General features: G+C 42.1%; 1 long non-coding RNA gene across 1 annotated transcript; it reads right to left on the minus strand.

The window, feature by feature from the left end:
- Positions 1 to 6,216: 6,216 nt before the first annotated feature.
- On the minus strand, positions 6,217 to 17,914 carry LOC147004388 (uncharacterized). Its single transcript, XR_015047254.1, has 4 exons — positions 17,842 to 17,914; positions 13,207 to 13,294; positions 7,814 to 8,055; positions 6,217 to 6,376 (listed from the first exon to the last, which is right to left on the minus strand). It is a non-coding gene; the product is annotated as an uncharacterized LOC147004388 (long non-coding RNA).
- Positions 17,915 to 23,360: the final 5,446 nt, after the last annotated feature.

The raw sequence follows: 23,360 nt of genomic DNA on the forward strand, positions 1-23,360 counted from the left end.
CATTGATTTGACATTCCTTCTGCATATGCCTAGCATCCTCAAGCAGGGACTGCCTAGGACAAAAAGCACAGTCCAATTGCAAAAAGCACAAGGGCATTGTGACCACGTCTGGGGAAGACATAGATGGACCTAATAAGAGGCTTTTGCTGGGTTGTCTTTTCTTGTCAAATTATAATCCTTACCATGGAAAAAGTGGGCTGTGCTGGTAGCACAAGGCAATGTCATCAGTGGCAATACACAGCAGCAATGTTAGCCACAGAAGTCACCAAGATCTGGTGAGAATACCTCTGAAAGCAGAGGCAATTAGAGTTAACAAAGGTCTTCAGAAATATAGAGAATGTGAGAGACTGCAGCCACAGATGTTGGATAAGTTCTGGGCATAAGAGCCAAGAGTCCTGATTCCTAAGGTCTAGGAATCCTAATGCAGATAGCTAGCTAGCTGGTGCTATGAGTCACTGACAGTCAATATCAAGAGTATTATGCCTCTAACCTGGGCATCAGCACCTATAATCCTCTTGCCTCTAGGCTTTAAAGCCATAAACCTCTAGTTTTCCAACCCAGAGCAGTAAGTTTCTGGCTCTCTACATATAGTCCATGAGCACACAGAACTCAAGATCCCACACTGAGGAAGATGCTCTATGCCTACCCATGCTTCTGTTCAAGTAGAAGAGAGGAGCCCAGTCTACTGATTGGTAATGTCATCCCCCCCCCCAAAAAAAAACTACATGTGAAGGTAGGTACTTTTGTTATCTGATATTTGTTGATGAGTAAATTAAGCAAAAAGAAGAAATAAAAGGGAGGAAAGAACCAAAGAGGTAACCCCATCAGTATGCCAGCCATGTGAGCATGAGAAACTTAGTTCTTATCCCCAGCACCCATGTGAGAAGGCTGTAAACCAAGATAAGCAGATCTCAGGGTGCTTGTGGTCACCCAGCCTGGCTAATAGCTGGGTGCTGGGTTCACAGGAGGCTTGCCTTAAAAATTAAGGGGAGCAATAAAGGAGGATGCTGAACATCCAACTCTGGCTCCACACACATGTGCGTAAGCACCCATACATAAGCTCCCCTGGAACCAGTTACAGGTGGTTTGTGAGCTGCCCTGTGGGTGCTGGGAACTGAACTTAAATCCTATAGAAGAACAACCGGTGCTATTAACAATGGAGCTATCTCTCCAGCCTCTGCATCCTACATCATTAAAGCACCCACGGAAAAGCCACTAACAAACACTATTCTGAAACACCCTCCTCTTTTATTAGCTTAGTCTAAATTTTTTGTCATCAAAAAACAGAAGGAAAGGCTGAGCATCCTGGTCTACACACATACAGCCTCAGAGCTCAAGAACCAAATGCACAAGAACTGTGAATCTGAAATCTGACTGTACTTCATCCCTAAAGAGTGAAGACCTCGTCAAAATAAGAAAAGGAGGAAGGGAAGGCTAGTACAGCCTGCCTCAGTGCACTGAGTGACACTCAAGTAAATTTACAGGCTCAAGCAAGACCAGACTGGTGAAGAGGAAGAAAATTGGTAGGACAGGAAAGATTGTAAAAGATGACTGAAAGATAAGAGCGGGGAGCTGTGTCGTGCCGGGATTAGAAAGCAGCCACCAGCTAGTGCTGGTCAAAATGTGGTTCAGGCCAAAGCAGCAAGGCAGACACAAACCGCCAGGTGAATGTACCATGGCGCTGGCAGAGCTCACAGAACAGCAAGAGGCTCTATGCATTTAGAGACAAGGGAGATGCCTTGTAAACACTCACCCAGCGGGTCAAAGGGCTGGTTACTGAGAAGGGAAAAAAAGTCACTGAGGCCCCCTGGTGGTTGTGTTAAAACAAGCAAGCATTTCAGCTGCTCTTCAAAAGGCAGACTTTTGCTTTGGTATGTTTAGAGTGGAAGCTGCATTTTTCTGATTACGCTGCATCCTATCCATTCCCTAATTGATGCCAAAGCACATTTCTTTTCCATTAGAATAGCAGCCACTTTAAAGAAAAAAAAAGTCGGAACAGCATTTCTAAAAGGTTTTCTTTTCTTTCTCCCAACCAGTGTTTGGTTTGAACAAAATCTTTCTGATAAAAACTCTGAAAGCTGGATTTCCACAACTAGCAAGCCTGTGCTTTTTCCCTGGAGCTGTGCTGAGCACGGCACAACCTTCACAATAATATTAAGAGTGTGGTACATTATTCCGGGCACCTTGCCTGAAGACAGGGCCAAAAACCCTTAAACCAAGCCTCTGCGGGTATTCACAGTAACTTGTCAAATTTATTTTCTTGAGGACCCTCTAAGCCCAATAGCTCATAGACCTATCCTCTCTTTCAGATTTTCCACTGTTATTTGTGATACTATTTTATGCAAAAGGCAGGAGAGGTGCTGCAGTGAAAAACCTTTTGATGATAGCTAGCCTTGCAGGTCAGCTAAATTTTTAGAAGAAAGCCATGCTAAAAAGGAAGAGAGTAACACAAATATCTATGAGGTACAAGTTCTGTCTCTACATAAATAAGGGCTGAAAATTGAGTAGGAAAGTCTATCACATTGTCGTCTCTGAATCATGCCAATTCTGGTATCTTCAGGTAGAGATACAAGCACCTATGCAAGTAACTTTACCTTTAAGAACCCATTACTCCACCAGCTAGCACTTACATGGCACTACACTGAGCAGGAATGTGCTGAGCACTTTAGATGTATTATCACATTGATACTCCCAACAGGGAAGACTGTCAACAGTTAACAAGGTTTCTCTTTCTTTGAGGACTTTACGTTCATTTATTACCATTATTATTAATTTTTTAGTCTGAATTTCATTATACAGCCCAAGTGCTAAAATGGCACGTGCTGACTGACAGGTGTGCACTGCCATAGCCAGCAAGAGGGAATCCTAAGGGTTGTTCATAAATACTTCAGGTTTCTTATGAGGCTCAAGTATAGAATCTTACTTCTTCTTTTTGTAAAGTACGCATGGCCTTGTGACTTATGTTAGCCAAGGAACACATAGGCAAGTTGTTAAGTTGTTGAACAGCCCTAAGTAGACATGTTATTTCCAAGTGCTCTTTGGCTTGATAGGTATTCTGAGATAGTCATAGGATGAAGCCTCCATAGGTCTGCTTCTGAATAACGGAGGTTGTCATAGGCTTCCTCTCAACCTGCATGTGACATTAAACCCATATCTGTCTGCCTTCTCCATAAATCTGAGAGTTGTCAATAGAGTAAACTGGCCCGTAGACACACTGGCCAGTTCGTTAGCATTCTGACTGTGAGTTACTAGGTTATACCATTTCCAAAATTGAGACTTCATTGTCATCCCCAATAAGCCTTCAATCTATGCAGGAGAGTGGGCACTCACTGAAAGCAGCCAAATAAGAACACTAAGAAGTACCTGAACGGTTTACAAAGTACATGGATGAAAGTGGAAGAAGGGAGGAGCAAGGAGCTGGAGTAAGCTCAAGCATACTAGACAAAAAAGGATAAGAAGCCGACTCTAATTAACTTGAGTCAAGACAAACTTGCTGTTAGGTTCTAAGAAGACGTTTCTGTTTAATTGATCCTCCTGTGAGCCTGAAGTAGCCTGGAAAGTCATCAATTCATTTGTTTGCTAAGATCCTTTATATATGCTCAGTTCTGTTTGTTTCGGCATTCTTATTGTCTTTATTTCTCATCTCTTCTGCCTGGCCCAACGTCTCAGTCTCATACAGAACGTCTCCTTCTCCGTACACTGGAAAGGCTATGGCTCACCACATTCAGATTACTGGGGGATAGAATCTGTTTGGCTTTAATGGGTTCCCTTCGGCCAGACATAAACCTCTGGTCCAATTAACTGACAAGGAGAGGCTGCCGTGGACCCTACTGATGTCTAGGCCAGTCTCTTCAGTGGGAATGGGATGAGCAGATAAATCCAAAGGAAAAAGTATGTGGTTAGTAGAGAAGAATGATTTTAAAACAAAGAGGAGAAAATGGGGTTTAGATAAGCAATAAGAAATACAGCCAGAGTCTGGCAAGAGGTAACAACTGTACAGATAAAGTCCAGTCCAGCTTCTGCTTGTTTGTAGGCAAACAGGAAGCCCACAGTGGATGCAGAAAGGAGGTGCTTGTGGCGAAGGAGAAGGGAATGAGGAGATGAGCCCTCAATTATGCTTAGTTAGTGACCTTGTCCTTGTCTAAAACTTGTTGGACAAGTCAGTTCTCTTTACCATAGCAGCTTCTTCTAGATGTTTTCAAAGCTGTGCTGTGATCTTCAGATCAAAGGGTTCCTTAAGCCTCCGATCCGCACCAGGCCATTTCCTTCATTTGAACGTTTCTGAATCATATTTGATTACACTTTTTAAAGAAACGGAATACTCACCTTCCTTATAACTCAAGGGAACCATCTGTGCTTTCTACCTGTTCCCGACACGGAGCTCAGCCCCTTTCCCAGGACAGATATTCATATATGTTAATTGAATAGAGTAATTAAAAGCAACAAAACTTGTATTAAGAAGAACTATGTGAGTGTTCTCTAATTCGCCCGCGAATAAGGACACCACACACAATAGGGTTCTTCTGCAGCAAGCTTTATGCGTCTTGAGAGGGAGAGCATAAGCTTCACAACCGGAGACCCCAGGCAGTCCGAGCCCCTCCTTTTTATAAGAAATTCTCCCTGCCTCGGACGTGGCAAGCCATGATTGGCTCAACACTGATTGCCCCATCCCTGAGGCGGAGCTGCCCGGGGCGGGGATTTCCAGCACAGGATGTTTACGAGTTGTTATTGAGGAAATGACTCAGCACAGGATGTTTATGAGATAGTACTGAGGAAATGACTCAGCACAGGATGTTTACGAGATAGCGGCGCTCCACAGAACTAGACACCCTGGCTTATAAGTTCTTCGTGAAACCAGAGATTGAACTGGCTCTGAAGAAAAGAACCTCCTCACGTACTACAGAGATGCTGCCTCCTCAAAGATCTCTCTTTGCTTAACAACTATTCATGAGGTAAACACAGGGCTCCCTGCTGGTTCCCTAAAATTAATAAAATACTGTTTTAATATTGCATTTTAAATACTGTACTAATTACTTTTTAATAAAAAAGTGCATATATGTAAAGACCATAGAAAGAATACCCTTCAAAATACTTTATTAGTAAAGTGTGTATGCCATAGAATATAGTTTTACTTGTGTGAAGAGTGAGACTTGAATGAATTGCAGAATACAGGAAACCATAGAGATGAAATAAAGGAGATATTTTCTATAGCTTCAGATCTGGAATATATTTAACCCTATTGGTTACAACAATTCAACTTCTAGAAAGGTAGCTGAACAAATTAATAATGACATATATAAAGCTTTAAACCACAGGTTTACTGTTTATATTAACAAAAGAATTTAAAGTATAAATGTTATGTGGCCTGGGGTTGGGGGGGGGTCACTCTATTCTGATTGTGTTGCACAGTAATGTAAAGTTACTAAAAATACTTTAAAAGAAATAGCAATTGTGTTAAAACAAGAAATGATCTATTGTTAGTGACCAGGCAACCACTATGGCCAGCCCCACCTGGTGATGATGGAGCCATCAGACAAACCAGGGACAACAAAACACAACATCATTAGCTGCCCAGAGGTGACCCATTCCCATGGTCCCCCTGCACATAAACCACAGTCCCTATAAAGATCCACATTTTTCCTCCCTCCACCCCTTTTTTCCTATCTCCCCCAGAGGCAGCCTCTGTGTCTGCCTCGCGCATCCCTTCAATAAACCTCTCAAATGAGACCTGTTGCATGGTGTGATTTTGTCAGAACTGCCCCCTTTTCATTCATCTATAACACTGGGGGATAACTTCAGAAAAATTAAGTACATGCAGAGTACTAAGTAAAACTGAATTATATTTGAAGGCAGAACACCATAATGGTTTCAGTTTTAAAATACTGAATTATCTCAAACATCTCTATTGAATTTTTAACAGAACACTAGGGCCTATTTTTATGTTATTAGCACTTTGGACAAGTGTCAACATAGTGGCTAGAAAGTACTAAGAGCTGGGATGTGAATCCCCCAGCTTGCCTTGGTCTTTGGTAACTTACTCTCATTCCTCTCATTAAAAAAGATGACATAAAAGAATACTTCTAATACCTAGTGTGGAGAGTATATAGACAAGAAAATAATTCTTAGCCCTTTGGTATACAGATGTTAAGAAACACTTTCTTCCTCTCCTTCCTTTGAAGGAACTGCCTTTTGCTATGGTGAGTGGTGTTACATAACTCTGTACCATATTGCTCTCTGGACAGATGGACCAGCTGCAATTTAGACAGCTGAATAGAATCCCCAGTGCTAAATTGTACAGCCACTCAGGTCCTGATGGCCTTTGATCTCTCCACAGTGCTTCATCTTCTCTGGTCAGTGGCTGTGCCTCCTGATGTTTCTGGAATAACAGAAGGTCAGAGCAAAACCTCGCACTATTGCAAGTGACAGACGAGCCTCGGCATTGCAATTAGGTTCATTCCACATATGACAATGATGCTAACAAGAACTGAAAATGACAACATAAACCTATTCTTGAGGCTGAAATTTTAATAAAGATGAGAAATTCTACAGGAGCTGTTCTCTTCAGAATAGGCTTCTCATTGTAATGGTGTGGGGTTTTATTTTCTTTGTTTCTTATTTTCTATAATCTTGCATTCAGGCCTTGGTATTGGCATTTGGTGAGATGTGTTTGGACAGTCAGGAAAACAGTGATGTTCATCGAGTAACAAGGTTGAAAATTTGAATAGACTAAGGCCACAGTGCCAGCAACATTTTCCTTTGCAGAGCTAACCCTCTCACATTACACTTTTGACATATTAAGTAATAAAACTTTCTGGTCCATTCTGTTAGAGCAGTGCTTTCCAATGGGAGCAATTTTATATCTCTCCACACCCAAAAGACATTTGGCAATATCTAGTGATTTTCTTTCTCTTGTTACAATTTTGGGGAACTGCATCTAGTTGTTAGAGGCCAAGAATGCTAATAAATATTATGTAAGAAACATAGATTCTCTACCAAATAGAATTTTCTGACCCAAAATCATATGTCAATGTTGACAAGTTTCAAAGTGTGTGTTCAGAGAGCATGGTAGCACAGGGCTGTGACGCCAACACGGGTGAGTGGAAGGGAAGATTGGATTTTAAGATCATCCCCATTTGCATATCAAGTTTAAACCCAGCAGGTACTGTGCAGAACTTTTCTCAAAACACATGCACACACTCACACACACATACACACACACGAAAAGAAATAAAAACTAGTAAACTAGAAATTAAACAATTTAAATATCTGATTTTCAGGAGCAAGTCTGAACCATGAGAGTGGGTATTATATTAGTTAAAATTTTCATTAGCGTATTCAGACTTCCTAACACTTATCATCCACATCTTACCTGATCACCACATGATCTGTGACTAATGACTCGGAGACATTAAGTGACCACCCCATGAAGCATGGGTAATGGCAACAGCCTGGGACAAGAAACGTCAATGATTGGGTCAGGACGAGTGTTCCAATGCCTACCGCTCTTGCTGTACCCGCTGAGCCTTGGCTTCCAAGCTGTTCCATCAGAGGAATGATGGCTCTGGGGGTGACTGGATGAATTCTACACCCGGTGAGTGTCTAGTAAAGTGTCTCGAATCATACAAACAGACACAGAGGTAGCAGAGCACCACACCTGAGCCAAATGTCCCCATATCCAACCCTGTGCCTTTTTCCGCACAAGGCCCATCATGTGTGTATAACACGGAAGGCATCTGAGGTCATCAACTTCAGTAGCAAATTTGTATAATATACCCACAGGGAAGAAAAACAGAAACATTCTAGAATTTCTTACCAATTCTTTGCTTTCCACCATATTATTCAGAATTGTCAAGAGATTTTGTTCTTATCCAGGATAAGATAAGCTGAATCGTTCCATTTTCTTGATTGATTGGGATGCACTTGAGGAGATTTGGGGAGGAAGGCAGTGAATGCAGTCTAAAGGGAAAAAGACTTAAGAAGAGAACACAGTTCTGCTTGTGCAGGGAGATCCAAGGGAAGTATAATTTTCATAATTTCCAGCAAATCTTCCTGAGCCTGAAGTAAAAACAAATGAAATTTTAAAAAACCAGAAAAGAAAGAAATATCAAAATATTGAACCAGTGATCCCTCTTCTGAGAATTAATTAATCTGAAGAGTAAGTGTGTGTGTGTGTGTGTGTGTGTGTGTGTGTGTGAGCATAATGAGTGTGTATGTGAATGTATGTATGTTTCTGTATATAATATGTTAGCATACAATAAGTAAATATTTAGAGAATGTAGCAGGAGTTTTTGGCTGCACCACTTTGAGCTCCCAAGTAGCAGGCACACATCAGCGGACAAAAGACTTGCATACATTAGCTCTTTTTTTTTTTTTTAAGAAAAATTTTTTTTTAAAGACTTATTTATTTATTATATGTAAGTACACTGTAGCTGTCTTCAGACACTCCAGGAGAGGGCACCAGATCTCGTTACAGATGGTTGTGAGCCACCATGTGGTTGCTGGGATTTGAACTCTGGACCTTCGGAAGAGCAGTCGGGTGCTCTTACCCACTGAGCCATCTCACCAGCCCCTGAGCCATCTCACCAGCCCCAAGAAATTTTTTATTATATTTTTCTTCATTTACATTTCAAATGCTATCCTGAAAGTCCCCTATAGCACTCTCCCCCCCGCGCACCCCGCGCACCCCGCTCCCCAACCCACCCACTCCCACTTCCTGGCCCTGGCATTCCCCTGTACTGGGCCTGCCTTCCTGGCTCAGTGGCAGGCTCTTCTAAGCCTCCCTTAGCTTAATTACCTGGTTACCTTCTATGAAGGTCTTGCTGCCCAAGGCACTTTCGGGCTGCCCTTCCATGGGCCACTTTCGTTTTCCACCTATGTTTTGAAAGATCCCCCCTGCAGTATGTTCCATTTATCTCCCCCAAGAATATTTATTCTCTCTTCCTGTCTCCTCTCTCCTATTCTGTGGGAACCTGTAAGTCCCACCTTCCTTTCCTCCCAGCCATTGGATGATGGCATCTTTATTGATAAATCAAGAGCCAATTGGGGACAAGAACTTTAGCATATTGACATGTAGATTCCTGACCAAAGCATCAGAACCACTCTGCTACAAGAGACAAGTACAAGAATTCCAGAACCTTTTATAAAAATAAACATTTTTTTAAATTTTTTAATATTTTTATTACATATTTTCCTCAATTACATTTCCAATGCTATCCCAAAAGTCCCCCATAGCGCCCCCCACTTCCCTACCCACCCATTCCCATTCTTTTGGCCCTGGCATTCCCCTATATTGGGGCATATAAAGTTTGCAAGTCCAATGGGCCTCTCTTTCCAGTGATGGCCGACTAGGCCATCTAAAAATAAACATTTTATAGCAAAGTCTACAGAAGAAACAATGGAACAGTCATTAAAAGCTGCGCTATAAGAGAACTAGATGATCACCGTTGACCCTTCTCTAAGAGTGCAAATAAAGTTACAGATACAAAATGAACTCAGTTTTACTTCTTAAACTTCAGTAAGCCCGTGGGAAGTAACCGAAAATGCTACCATGGTAGAATGATGAATAACTGTCCATCTTTCTCATTAATCATATTTACACTGTCATTTTTTTTGAAAAAGAAAGAAAACGATGAAGAAGTTTAAAGGGACTTGATAAAAATAAGAGAAGCTGAAGGAATATGTAAGAAAATTGTATGTGGAGACCTTGTTACTGTGAGTAGAATTGCTCAGTAAGTCAGGGGAAAGAAAAATCTGGTTGCTACACCACTGCAAAGCCCTAAAGACCAAAGCTCTCTCAGCCCATCAATTTCATATTGATTTCATCTTGACATGTAACATGCCCCTTAGTTCTACAAGAAAAGAAATCATGAAATATCAATGGTGACTTCCAGAGGACATATATACACGTGTTGATTGAAGATTAATTTCTCAACAGGATGGCTCATCGTCAATATCCTTGCCTTTTGTGTGGTGTGGGTCATGTGACCTTAATGATTATTAAAGGAACCTGTTTTGAGTTGGCTCAAGTTTCTAGAGAATGTGAGTTATTGAGAATTAAAGGCAAAGAAAAGTCTGTGACTTGACTGTATATTTTATTATGGAAAATTCAAAAAAAAAAGAGATTACTTGTTCATTTGAAAAGCAACTGAAAGCTTCTAATTGTATGGCCCTTGATGAGAACTAATTTGTAATTTAATGATAAACTTGTCCAGTGATGGTTTTACTACTGTGTTGGCTTGAACTCTGTTCATGACGTATCTGCTTCCATTACCAGCCCCCTCCTTTTTCTTTTCCTCCTTACATAATTTCCCAGCAAAACATTAAATAGTACATACATAATCTTTGGGGAAATAAATAAGATTATTTAACCCAATAGTTCTCAGAAGTCCTTATAAGACACATAAACGGCTCTAAGCAGAAGTTGTAACTCTGATTGAATACAGAGTCACAGCAACAACAAGGAGAACAGCAGCATGATGAAGCTATTTTTTGATCAGCTTAATTAAAAGAGTTTCTTAATCCAGAATATGTAGCCCCTACCATGGAAGACTTCTTCAGGCAGGTATAGCCACCTCACTTTCTAACTACTTTTTCTTCATCCAGTTCATATAGATTTCTGTACCAAGCATAGATACCCTTCCCCAGAGCTTCACAGCCTACTCAGCCAAAGGTCACATCCAAGCAAAGTCAAATCACTCCAATAACATACTGGATGGATTTGGTTTTGTAATTCAGAGGCAGTGACTCAGTTGCTGCCAATGGCTACAGCTGAATGGTGAAAATATGGTGATTCTTGCTGTACACACGGAAGATCAGAAAGGACTGAACTGCACTAGATATGGAGATAAGAGACATACTGAATGTTCAGAAGGCACCATATGAAGATCTCTTTTTCCTGGCCAAATTCTAAGCCAATTGAGATACATCACATATATAAGTTAATATACAGCCTTTTAATACAATTTGAGATTATAGCTTGAAGTAAGTGACAAAACTGGCTTTCCAGTCCTTAGCCACAGGCAATGCTAGACTACCACAGATGTTCTCTGGATGTGCCTCCCAGACACACAGCAGAACAGGATGTATTTATTCTTCAAGAATTTACATTTAGAATGAAAGAAGGGAAGAAAGAAAAAGAGGATAAGTCAAACAGGTCAAGCATATTCTTCCAAATTTACTCACTAGATATGTTCCCCATTTCAGGGGATAAGCAAGTGAGGTATAGAAAATAGCCAGGAATTCTACATTAATTAAGCTTTTTCTATATAGGTACAAGATGAACAGTAAATAAATGAGGAGGTGGAGGGCGAGGAGGATTCCCTAATACTGTAATTCAGTCAGCTTAACCTTGGATTCCACAAAATACTATAGTAGCTGTCCTGTGAATTCCCTTTGACCGGGTTAACTGAGTTGTTTTCTATTGCTTGTGATCAAAATCATCTGGTGATTGTGGGTGATTATCACACAGCATTGGAGTGCCAAAGGGCAAGACCAATGCTAGCCCAATGAACAAACAACTTCTAATTTTCCCACCTTTTCTTCTTATCTTTAAAGATATTTTATTTTATCACAGAGATGCTAGAGCTATGACTTTACCATTATTTACTTTTGTCTTGCTAGAACCTTCATTTGACAGACAGAGGTAACAGTGACGTTAAGAAAGATTCTCTCTTAAAGCCCTTGTAGAGCTGGTACACTGACTGTGGAGCCTGAGGTCATTGCTCAAAAGATCCTGCAGTTATATACAAACACAGCAAAGCTGTGCTTCTAAATCCCCACACACACACACACACACACACACACTTTTCCTTATGCTGGAGAACTAGCCACTCCTTGACACACAAGTGATCCCTGAATGAGGAAACATTAGGCATTCAGAGGTAAGTCCATGACACACAATTCTTATTCTATTCTCTGATAGTGGTGTCCCCTGACACTGTAGTGTTTGCTGCTGGATGAACACACCCTTATGTCTGATTTTCCTAAGAATAACTCTGGTTCCTCTTTGACATTGTAAAAGGCAAGATAAGGAGGACTACTGGGCATGTCTCAGGAAATTAGCAGCACAGAAATGGAATATAATCAGAAAGGTCCTTTTTGTGTAAAACAACGCCAAAAGAAAAAGTGGAAGTCAGAGGTTTCACAGTGTTTCTTTATCCCCAGGAAAGCCTCCACTCCTAGCATCATGGCTCCGAGCTCCTCTTGCAGGTGACTTTGAGACACCTGTATGAATAACAGTCTGTGCACACCAGAAAGTGCACACCAAGTAGAGAGTTAGCAATAAGCTATTGCTGAACAATTGTGGCTTCTATAGGAAAGCGATGTGTATAAGTCATGGGAGTGCATCAGCAGAAATAGACAATTTTTCTTCTGTTAGAGTTCGATATTCAGAACTCTACTCAAAAATTAGATATGGGAGCCAGTAAACCATGGCTTAGTCTACACATCTGACCCATGGTGGGCTTGAAATGCCCAACCAACTCACTACAACCTCACTCACCCTCACTACAGGATGTCAGTGCTCATTAAGACCAGGCTTGATTGATAAGTGTTTTGCTCTGACTCAACCTAAGCCATCTGTAAAACAAGAGGAGAGAAAGCTTGAGATGTAGGCTTCAGGGTACTGTATCCTATGCAAAAGAACGTTAGAAGCCTGTAGCCACATATCTTCTAAGGATGAAATACTGAATGAAAAAAAAGTTTTCTCCAAACAGTGCTGAAAAGCTCCACAAGGTTATTAGTTGTGAATTTGAAGAATTCTGAAACTGTCCTTATTGTGTATAAGGTAAGGCTGGATGTCTCAGGTCATCATTGTTGGTTCATGAGGAAAGACCTGAGTAAATTTGTTACTGCATCTTCAGGTTCTCAAATGCCTGGTTCCATCCAGTGCTCGTTCTGTACTGCCTCCTTCCACAACTACTGTTCAATCCAGTGCAATGAGTGTTTCTGAAGTCTTTATGTTTATAACATCATCCTAAGGACTAGTTCATTGTTGTCCATTGCCAAACAAGCAAAGGGTACTCAATAAATGGTACTTGGATCGAATCACTGGCTAAGTAGTTAAACAGGATGGGGATCAGTTGAAACAGTAGTCTCCAATCATGTGACTCCAGAAAAGAAACTTGAGATACTTACATTCCTGAGTCAAAAGCAACATGAGTTGAAAATGCATTGACCACACCTAACTTACCAACCAGCCCAGCTTACCCTGTGATCATGGAGCTGAATGGTGACCAAGTCTTGCTGCTGTTGCTGCCCAACATCACAGGAGAGAATATTACTGCATGCTACAGGCCTATAAAAAGGTTAAAATTCAAATTTAATGTATGATCTCTGCTGGATGGATGGATATTACTTTTGACTTCTTCTATAAAGTCTATTTTTTTTCTGAGTCAAACCATAGTTAAGAACTCCCTGAATATCTGAAGGATACTAATTATGCATGCCACTTAAATTTCATAACCACTCTAGCATGACAGGCTGTCTTAGCACACCTATGCTGATGTGTTTCTCTCTCTACCCTCTCCCTAACTCTTCCCAGCAGCGAACTCTGAGATGAAGACTTCCACTGCATGACACACAGACACACAGGGCTATATGGTATTTGAACCACGTCCTTCATTGACATTACATTTTCTGCCACTGGGCCTACTCACTGAACATGTGCCAAAACAAGAGCTACCTTCATGTTAACACAGCCTTGCTGCATCTTCTCTACTTTAACCTAGAACTATCCTTCTACATAATACTGAAGCAGCATTAAAACAGTTTCACTTCTGTAGTCCCTGCCTTTGTGAGAGTGCCTATGAATTAACATTATGGAGGTTACAGGGGACTTTCGTCCCCCTCCTTTGGCACTTTTTGTCTATAAATCATGCTATTTTTATATGTTTGCCCCAATTGTCAAAGGATACTGTCCTTGTCGCTGGAAAATAAGGATGAATGGCCATACGGCAGCACAACATAGCCAATCACAAATGTTCAGGGAAACAAAAACTAGCAGTAAGATGAATGTCCTGGAAGCCAGCGGAACAAAGAGAGGTGGCAGTGAGCACGGATCAATGATTGCCTCAGCTAGGCAGCCAGTGCCTCTGCGCATAAATGCTCAGCAGGCTTCAGAGGGAGAACTGGAAATAAGTTTATACCTGAGGCGAAACAGACTGTCAGACTCAACTCAAGGCCCAGTAGAAGAATAGGGGAAGGAAGGGAGCAGTGATTGTCAGGGCCTGCCTGCCTGGTACTGGCTCCATCACACCCAGCCTGTCTGCACTTTTCAAGAGACACGGGCCTCCTGAGCACAAGCCAGTGAGTATACAAGGCCTTTCTTGTTACTCTCTCCCTGTCTAAATAAGGTCATCATGGATCAGGCAGATGTGCCAAGACTCAGAGTTCAGTGATACCTGTGACCCACAAAGAAGCTGGCACATGTTCTTTTGTAATTAGTTCATGAGACAGAGAAGTGAACAGTTCCCCATCCTGCCCCTGGCTGTAGCTGCCAACATTTCGCTTGTTGAGAAGCCTGAGCAACTTTGATGTTTCCTGAACACAGATAGGTGTTTCATTAAAGCACCATGGAGTATACCAGCTACAGTTTTCCCTGGGGTGAGCTGAGATGCTCCAAGCTGGGATATCACACACACACACACACATACACACACACACAGTATTCAAGCAGGAAGCAATTGTTATCTTTCAAAGACACAATCTTAAAATGGTTATGTCTGAGCAGAGAAGAAAGTATCTTCATCAAAGATGTGTTTTCTAGAGACATGTGTGTTTCTAGGCATTCAAGGTCTAGTGTCTGTGAGCTGCTATCCACATCCAAGGATAGCAGAGGGATTGCCACATCCAAGGCAGACAAAGGGATTGGTGCAAGTTCAGAGATAGTGCAAAGAAAAATATGCAAAAACCCTTGCTCCTACTAAACACACCAGGAAAAACTTAATTTGGGGGAAACTGTCGTATTAGAGCGAGAACTATTTTGGTTGAACTGGACTAAAACAGAGGCAGCCTTTGGGGAAGGGTAGAAAGAACATTCTCAAATTCCCGACAGATTCCAGGCTTCACTCGGAACAGTATTAATACAGAGAATCGCATCAATTCAACATTCCCCTTTACTTCATGACAAGTTCTGGTTCATTTACTTATTCATTCTTTCCACAAGCATTTCTTTTCATTGTTTCCTTATGATAGTGTAATAAATAACATAGTTCGTTTACTTTTATTCCTGATGTGTTAAACATAACATACTATGGGATTTTTAATGAAAGAAGAAAGAAATACATACACGTAGGTAGGAAGTATGGTATGACTTATTTAGGGTAATGTGAACACTTTCCCAAAAATAGTGTATCATCAGAACATTATACTGTGGTGACTAACAGCACATTGTGGCTCAGTAGAGGCCTCTACAAATAATGGCTAGTGGGGACCAAGGCTGATGAAGCAGGACCATTGACACCAATGGTATCATATACTAAGCCAGAAGAACAAAACAGTCTCCTGGCTCTAGCTTTGTCACTGAGTACTTTCCAAACAGAGTGGGTGTACCTGACAATGCCCACATCTCATTGGACAGGAATCATCATGTGCTCCCACCCAGCTAGGAAGTACAATCCTCCCAGGAGCTCAGTAATAGCTAGAACGGTAATGACTCGACTGAGTTCTGACATCTGGGTCCTAGTTAATCCCATAGAGAGAGGGAAGGAGTTAGGAGCCTGAAGGAAAGAAATTGAGAGCAAAATAACATTTGTGAATAGCATCCTGGGTTGCAGTCCCCTTCTATAAATACGAATTTCCACCTACCCTTAGTTCAGACATAGATGATCAGTTCATGTTTGTAAATGAGGAAACCAAGCTTACCTTCCAGGGTAAGTACAATGGATCAGATACACAAACATGTGTGCAAAACTTGCTTAGAGACCCTTTGCCACTTTCAGGCCAGAACAGTTTTAGTCAGACTTTGCTAAGATTCCTCAACCCCCACATCCTGTCATATAGAACTGACCCTTCCCCCTTTTCCTCCTCCTCCGCCAACCTCCCAGCGCTGGCTTCCTCTCCTCCCAGATGTGTATGTCACACCCATCTATCACTAGGTGCTCAGGGCAGAGTTGGATTCCATTTATCTCTGTACCAAAACATGAGCCAGAGCCCAAGACATGGTAGGTGTTCAGTAACTATCCACTGAGTAAACAAATCAATGAGAATTTCAAACCGTCAATAGAAGGGTAGTTAAACAGCAACAGAAGCGTGGGAAACCTAGGCGAGTTGCGTATTACCTCATGGAGCAAAACAGTATGGTAAACATGGTGTTTCGGCACCCCTGTCCATTAAGGGGTGATTAATGCTGCGGCTTGCCATATTCTGGTTTGAATTGGGCTGAAATTACCTACTAATAGCCTATGTATTATATATGACGCTTGAGATAGAACATTCTCTTAGCATATCATTCTCCTGTCCCCTTTCCTCTTCTGTTTGCTTAGATGCAGCATTTCTGCTAGAAGAAGTCGGCCGGTGATAACCATATTATTCCAAGGTGGCTAACGACGGCACCTGCCTTGCGTTTATGCAGCACTTAGACAGCATAGAATGATTTCATGCCCCTTCGTTATCCAGCTCAGAAAGACAGCCTTTGTGTTATAGGCCCGGCAATAAGGATTTGTTGTCATTCTCAGAGGAAGAGGGGGCTATACATGTGTATTGTTCTTTACATCTCTCTCAGATGTAGTATTACAGAATGACTGAGACACTGTGCAGTCTTCTCTCTCTCTCTCTCTCTCTCTCTCTCTCTCTCTCTCTCTCTCTCTCTCTCTCTCTCTCTCTCTCTCTCTCTCTCTCTCTCTCCCAGCTTCTCCGTCCTCAGTAACTGCCTGAAACAGCAGGGCTTCAGGCAAGTATCCAGGCTCATGACTACAGAAATCCACACAGAATGTCAATTTCCACACATTCAAGGTGAACAGGCTGTTCTAATTTTCGAGAATCATGCATACTCTTAGGAGACCTGCCCCTGTGGTGGCAGAAGCAGTCTGTTACTGTCAGCACAATTGCTCGAATGGTGGCTTGTAAGCAGCAATTTTCCATGCCATCAATGCATTGCTTACAACAAAATGCAGTTAGCAATCCTGGGGCCACGTTTGAGGTTTTGGTGAGAAGCCTGGAGACTTCACTCTGAAGGGCATGAAGGGTGATCACTGAGACCTTGGTGGCTAAGTCTACGCAGAAGCCAAAATTACTTATGTGTTTACCAGAGCTATGCTTCTTATTGTAATGAGGCCCCTGACAACTTGAAGGATTTTTGCATTACTGCACTTTAGTGGGATGAGAAGGATGTCAGCATCAGCTTTCAGTGTCTTTGCTAATGACCCATGAACAATGCTTTCCTGTACATGAGCCGCAAGAGTACAGGAGTCACTTTGAAACAGATTCTTGCAATTTTCTACAAATGCTAGCCACTGAAAATCCCAAAGCATGCTAAATTTCTGTCATGAGTCCTGTGCCATGTCAGTGGTAAACATTTACTTTCCAGTTGTGCTGCCTGGATTCAATTCTCTGTCCCTTCTGTTTCTAATTCTTGGACTTCAAACAAATTGCTCCTTCGAAGCCTTGGTTTGCTCACCTTTAAACTAGGGACAAATAATAGGAATTGCATATAGTAGAGGCTAAACGAGGAAACCAAAGTATAGTGCAAGACTCGGTAAGTTATATTTAGTTTCATTATCTCCTGCATAGGGTTTCACAAGACAGAAGACATAAGTAGAAATTACCATAAGCGATTTGAGGACTGAGCGCTGCCAAGTATGGAATACTGCCCTACAAGAGGGCAGGACTGCAATAAATACTTACTGAGAAGCTGCTACGTGGGAGATGCTCTGCTCCAGGTGGAAAAGTTGTTAGCTAATGAAGACAGGCAACTGCTCAGTGAGAGCCAAAGCCAACTCTCCCCATTCTCCTCGGCAGGATATTCAATGCAGCCTCGGCAGCTCTTCTAGGGAGACTTGTAATCAGATTTCAAGGCTAAGTAAGCAGCTTGCACCTAGGCAAATCAACCCAGTATGGGCCAGTTTATTATGAGAGGAACCTGTATTAATAAGGAAGGATAAAGGTAAGGGGGTGGGGAACAGCAGGAAAATTATATAATTGCCTATTATGATTTATTTGAAAGCTTCACCTGAAGAAATATACATCATAATTAAGGCCTCTGGGTTCCATTTAAGAAAATTCTGAAACAGCTCAATTGCCTCGCAATCTCCAGCACTCTCAGAGTGCTTCTTTTTAGACTTGCTGGTTTGTTTGTTTGTTTATTTATTTATTTATTGCAGTTTCTGTGGCTTTACTTAAGCATTAATAAAATATGCACATGAGCCATCTACTCTTTTTTTTTCCAGTGCACAGCCTGGCGTTGGGATTAGTGACTCCGATGACTAGCTGTACTGTTCTATGATGGCTTTGCCGTTCTTGGAGGGAATGTTGTAAGAGATCTCAGCACAGTAAGATTTCATGCGCGTCAGCAACACTTCCAGTAACTTGACCTTATGGACTAGAAACTTCCAGAAGCTACTAAGGGGATGTGATTTGTTTTCATATTGCTCCCCTAACTGGTGTGGACCATCAGGATCTGGCCCTTAAAAGTCTCCATAACTTATTGTCCATACCTCAGGGTTTCTGTTAATTTTGACTTACCAGTCTAACATATGATGGATAAGCTCATTGGTCTTCTTTTTGATGATCGTTGGCTTCACCAAAGGCAGAGGGCAGCCATGATATAAGAAAGAAATGGCAGCCACTTGACAGGTATCTCCAAGGAAGAAGCTCACTGCCAATATTACATTACTAAAAAGTTAATAATGATTGTATATAATATCCCATATCCCAGTATGCATAGAGAAATGTGCCTTGGACTTCCTTTTCTATTTACGTTTGACACTTGAAAGAGATGCTGCAGCAAAGGGGGGTGGGTGATACACTGGGCTGCCTTGTAAGTAAGGCATGCCATGTATTCAGCAGAGATGCAAGCAAGCCAAAGCCTTCTCATCTGACGAGTTCCCAACAACCTCCCATGAGGACACAGAAACTGGAGAATGAGCAGCTGCTAGGATGAGGAGGTGGCAAGGCAAACTGACAGCCGAAGCAGAGCATGCGGTTAGTGGGTGAGGATGTAGCAGGGGGAGCAAAAGGCTCACAGTTACTCTGAGAAGACAGCCAACCCCACTGAGCATGATACAATACACTCCCAGATGTCTCCCTGTGCTATCCATCTGCAGCCATGGCTTGACAAATGCAAATGCATATGAATCACCTGGAAATCTTTTAAAAACACGGATCCTGCGACAACAGGCTAGGGTAGAGCCAGAGGCTATCCTTTCCAAGGACTCCCACATGATGATAAAACGCTTGGATGCTGCAGGCCACAGCTTAAGTAGCCATGCTCTAAATAAGGGATGACAATGGCAAATTTAGATACAGCCAACAGGCCAAACCCATCCAGCAGTTCACTAGAATGCAGCCACTCCCAGTCATCTGGTCATGTGACAGAGAGAGAGAGAGAGTTGTATGTATGTATGTATGTATGTATGTGCCTGTGCATGTGTACATGCATATGAAAGCCTAGGGCTGCTATTGCGCTATGACAGCTGAATAAGATGTTAATGACACAAAACTTATGTCCCACAAGTCTAAAAGGAATTCACTATTTGTTCTTTCACAGGAAAATCTTCCAACACCTGTCCTGAAAAACATGTACTATTAAAGCTAACAAGAAGAAGAAGAGAAGGAGGAGGAAAAGGAGGAAGAGGAAGAAGAAGGAGAAAGAGAGGGAGAAGGAGAAAAAGAAGGAGGAGGACGAGGAGGACGAGGAGGGTGAGGAGGAGGAGGGAAATGATGTTATGTTAAAAAAAAATTATTGTATAAGAAAAAGTTTGCAATTTCTCTTTGGCAACAACAACAAAGGGGTTTTTAGAGAAACATAAAGGAAAATCACCATCTGCCTGAATGTGGCTTGAAAGAGAAACATTTCAGAGCTCCATAGTCCTAACAAAGGTGCTACAGTCTCCTAGGAATATTCCAGACAGTTGAAAGGAACTACAAAAGTCCTAGGTGTTATTCAGTATTGACCATAAGCTATGCTCAGAACCACAAAAGCCCATGAAGTATTTTATATCACTTTCAAACAACGTTTCTGCTCTTCCCTTGATTTCTTTAGCTGCTAAGAGGGTTTTCTTCATGAGGAAGCTATAACAATGATGATTTAGCTCTCAAGGCACAGCACCTTTCCAAAGTTATATTGAATGTATGGCATGAGCTTTCACATTAACCCTTTAACATAGGCAATATCATTCTATCTGAAAGCAGAGTAGCTGTGATTCATCATGCAGACAAGGGACACAATAGTTACCCTATAGGAAATGATGGTAGAGAGGAAATACCTTCTGTCTAAACCATTTGAATTGGGGAAATCTTTAAGCAAGAATGGAAGAGTCCCTCACATTGTGGCTTCTAACGTTATGGGTCAGATAGGATTAATATGAGTGCCATGAAAATGAAGAATCAGACTGATAAAACATCCTATTTCCCCTTGACACAAAGATGTATAAACTGAGGTAACACTAGGAAAATCTCTCTCTGGAGGCTTATATAAGCCATTAGAAAGGTGTGGCTACTGCTGGCTGAGGTCCTCATGAATATCAAAGATGAGATGAGAGAATAGCAGAAGGAAATCAGACATTACTTAAAGAAGTCGGTATCCGAAGGGCAATATGTGATGACCAGAGCATTAGGCAAGATAGGACTGTGTTCACAGGAGAACTCAGGTTAACTCCACAAGGACCTCAAGACAGCTAAGAAGCTAGGTGCCTTTCCTGGGCCCTATAGTGGGACAGAACTTCTACAATGTAGGTGAGGCCTTAGTATATCTAAATGCCTTGAACTAGCTTGTAAATTAGCTTCAGAAAATGCTGAGGAAAACAAGAAGAGATGAAAGATACAGACATGACTCGGTGGTAAAATATTTGCCCAGCTTGTACGGAGCTCTAGATTCATTTCTCAGTGCCAAAATAAGAGAGGGCAGTGGGAGAAGGAGGAGGAGGGGGGAGGAGGAGGAGGGGAAGGGGGAGGGGGAGAGGGAGGGGGAAAGGATGGAACAAGTGGACGGGAGGTCAGATAAAGGAATCTGTCCAGACCACTCGAGGTAAATGGGGCAAGATTTATAGGGAATCAGAATTCCCAAAGAAAACAGTAACAAAGTCAAACCACTGTTCTAATGAGCTTGTGAAAGGCTTTAAAGCCTGTGCAGCAAAAGTCATGCATCAGAACTGGTGGAAAAGATTAAGTCTGTCCAAGGAGTGGTAGGTGTCCACCAAGACTGTGTAGTTTTCATTGCTCTCCTGCAAGAAAGTGTACTGGGGATGGAGACTGATCACCCAGCCTGGTGCTCTTCCGAAAGCCTAGCTGTGGCCAGAGGAAAGGAAGGGTCACAGTGATGTACCAGAGTCCATCAGAACCAGAGAACTGACAGACAGCAGGCTAGCATACAACCTTGCCTGACCTTGGACTGGAGTCAGGAAAGCCTCCCATAGCTGTGACCATTATAGCTGGAAACATACTCAGAAGTCCTGCCGCGACAACAACACCCAGGAAGAGGAGACCAGATGGCTCACAGAAAATGACTGTGGAGGGCTAGCTGGGACAGTGTCCCCAATCTATTCCATTATACCTCAATGTTAAGCTCTTAAAGGAACAAATGATATGAGTGTCCTGATCTTTCATATTTTTTACTTTCTCTCTCTCTCTCTCTCTCTCTTTTTAAATCCTCCTAGCAACACAAGAACAGTTGGAGCTGGCTTTGAGCTGAGAGCGATAGACCTTCAGAGACATCACCACCTTCTGTAAGACTGAAAGACAGCAAAAGTAGCAGTTGAAGAGTTTGAAAAAGGAACCTTGTATCGGTGGAACCCTACCAAGGGACACTCCTATGGGCCAGATGTCTGTTGGATGTCAGTGTCAAAGGTAGAGCTGGGCTACCTTCCTATAAATAGTTACCTAGGCAGGCTATTGCCACTACTGTTATTGACATGCCCAAACTAGATAGTAAGCACCTATTACTATACATATCATATGCTTTAGCTGTAGGCCATAAGGGAGAACGCTGTGACCAAGCAAGCAGCTCCCACTCTGCTGGCTGGCTTTCAGAGTGTCAGAAAGTTCCATGAAAGCTGCCGGGGGAGAACAGTTACCAACAGTTGTGCTAAGCTATGTATGATTCCTGTGTGCTACACCACCAACATCCCAGACACGATTTACCAACGGGTGAATTCATGGTATGACTGTGCTGGATACAACCAGGAAAGAACTCACATCTGATACTGTAAGCCAAGGCAAAAGCCTGTGGCCGTAGATGTCATTGGTTCCAGTGAGAAAGCAGCTTCTGTTGCTCTTTCAAATGGATATGATGTGTCTGTCAAATTCCCTTGTAAAGATTTATGTTTAAACCCATAAATTAATGGTGTTGTCAGCCTTGTTCGCTCATGGAGAGAAGCTTTCTTCTGCAATGGGTAAACAGAAACATAGAACTGGTTAAGCTTTTAGAATAGTGGCTGTTGCTCTGGCGTCGTGGCCCAGTGTTCAGCCTCAGATGGATAAAAGCCATCAGACATCAGTGATCACCGTCTCCAAGGCTCTGGGGATATAATGGAAGAAGGGACGGAAAGAATATAAGAGTCAGAGGAGATGTAGAGTTTTGTGTAGCTATTTCCTTCAAATTAAAGTATTCCTTCTGGGAGGCAGGAGAGAAACTCTGAAGATTCGGGAAGTAAAGGAAACTTTCAAGGCTCCGGGAGGTGGTGGCGCACGCCTTTAATCCCAGCACTCGGGAGGCAGAGGCAGGTGGATTTCTGAGTTCGAGGCCAGCCTGGTCTACAGAGTGAGTTCCAGGACAGCCAGGGCTACACAGAGAAACCCTGTCTTGAAAAAAAGCAAAACAAAACAAACAAACAAACAAACAAAAACCTTTCAAGGTTCAGAAAGTTCCTCCCCAAAGTGACGAAAACAGTAAGCAATTGCTTAGGGAGGGAGACTCTAACCAACCAAGCTGCCTGTAAGTAGAGTAGGGGTTTCTAGAAGTACAGTTCCTTTCACTTGTCACCCACGCTCAGGAGGGCTTTCTGTAATGTAGCTGCCTTTAGACCACCTAACGTCCTGTAAGTAACCCTAAGAAACTCAAAGGTTCACCAAGTTAGAGTTGGGTGGAATTCTTCCCTTGGTCTGTTATTGGTCTCCTATTTGGGCTAAATAATAATCATTTGTTCACATTTTCTCAGGAAAAGTCACACGACACCAATAGACAGATATTACATGTTCGATTTTTAACT

This window comes from Mus caroli, unplaced genomic scaffold (assembly GCF_978045245.1).
Source record: "Mus caroli unplaced genomic scaffold, Mus_caroli_1 scaffold_6, whole genome shotgun sequence".
Classification (NCBI taxonomy): Eukaryota; Metazoa; Chordata; class Mammalia; order Rodentia; family Muridae; genus Mus; species Mus caroli.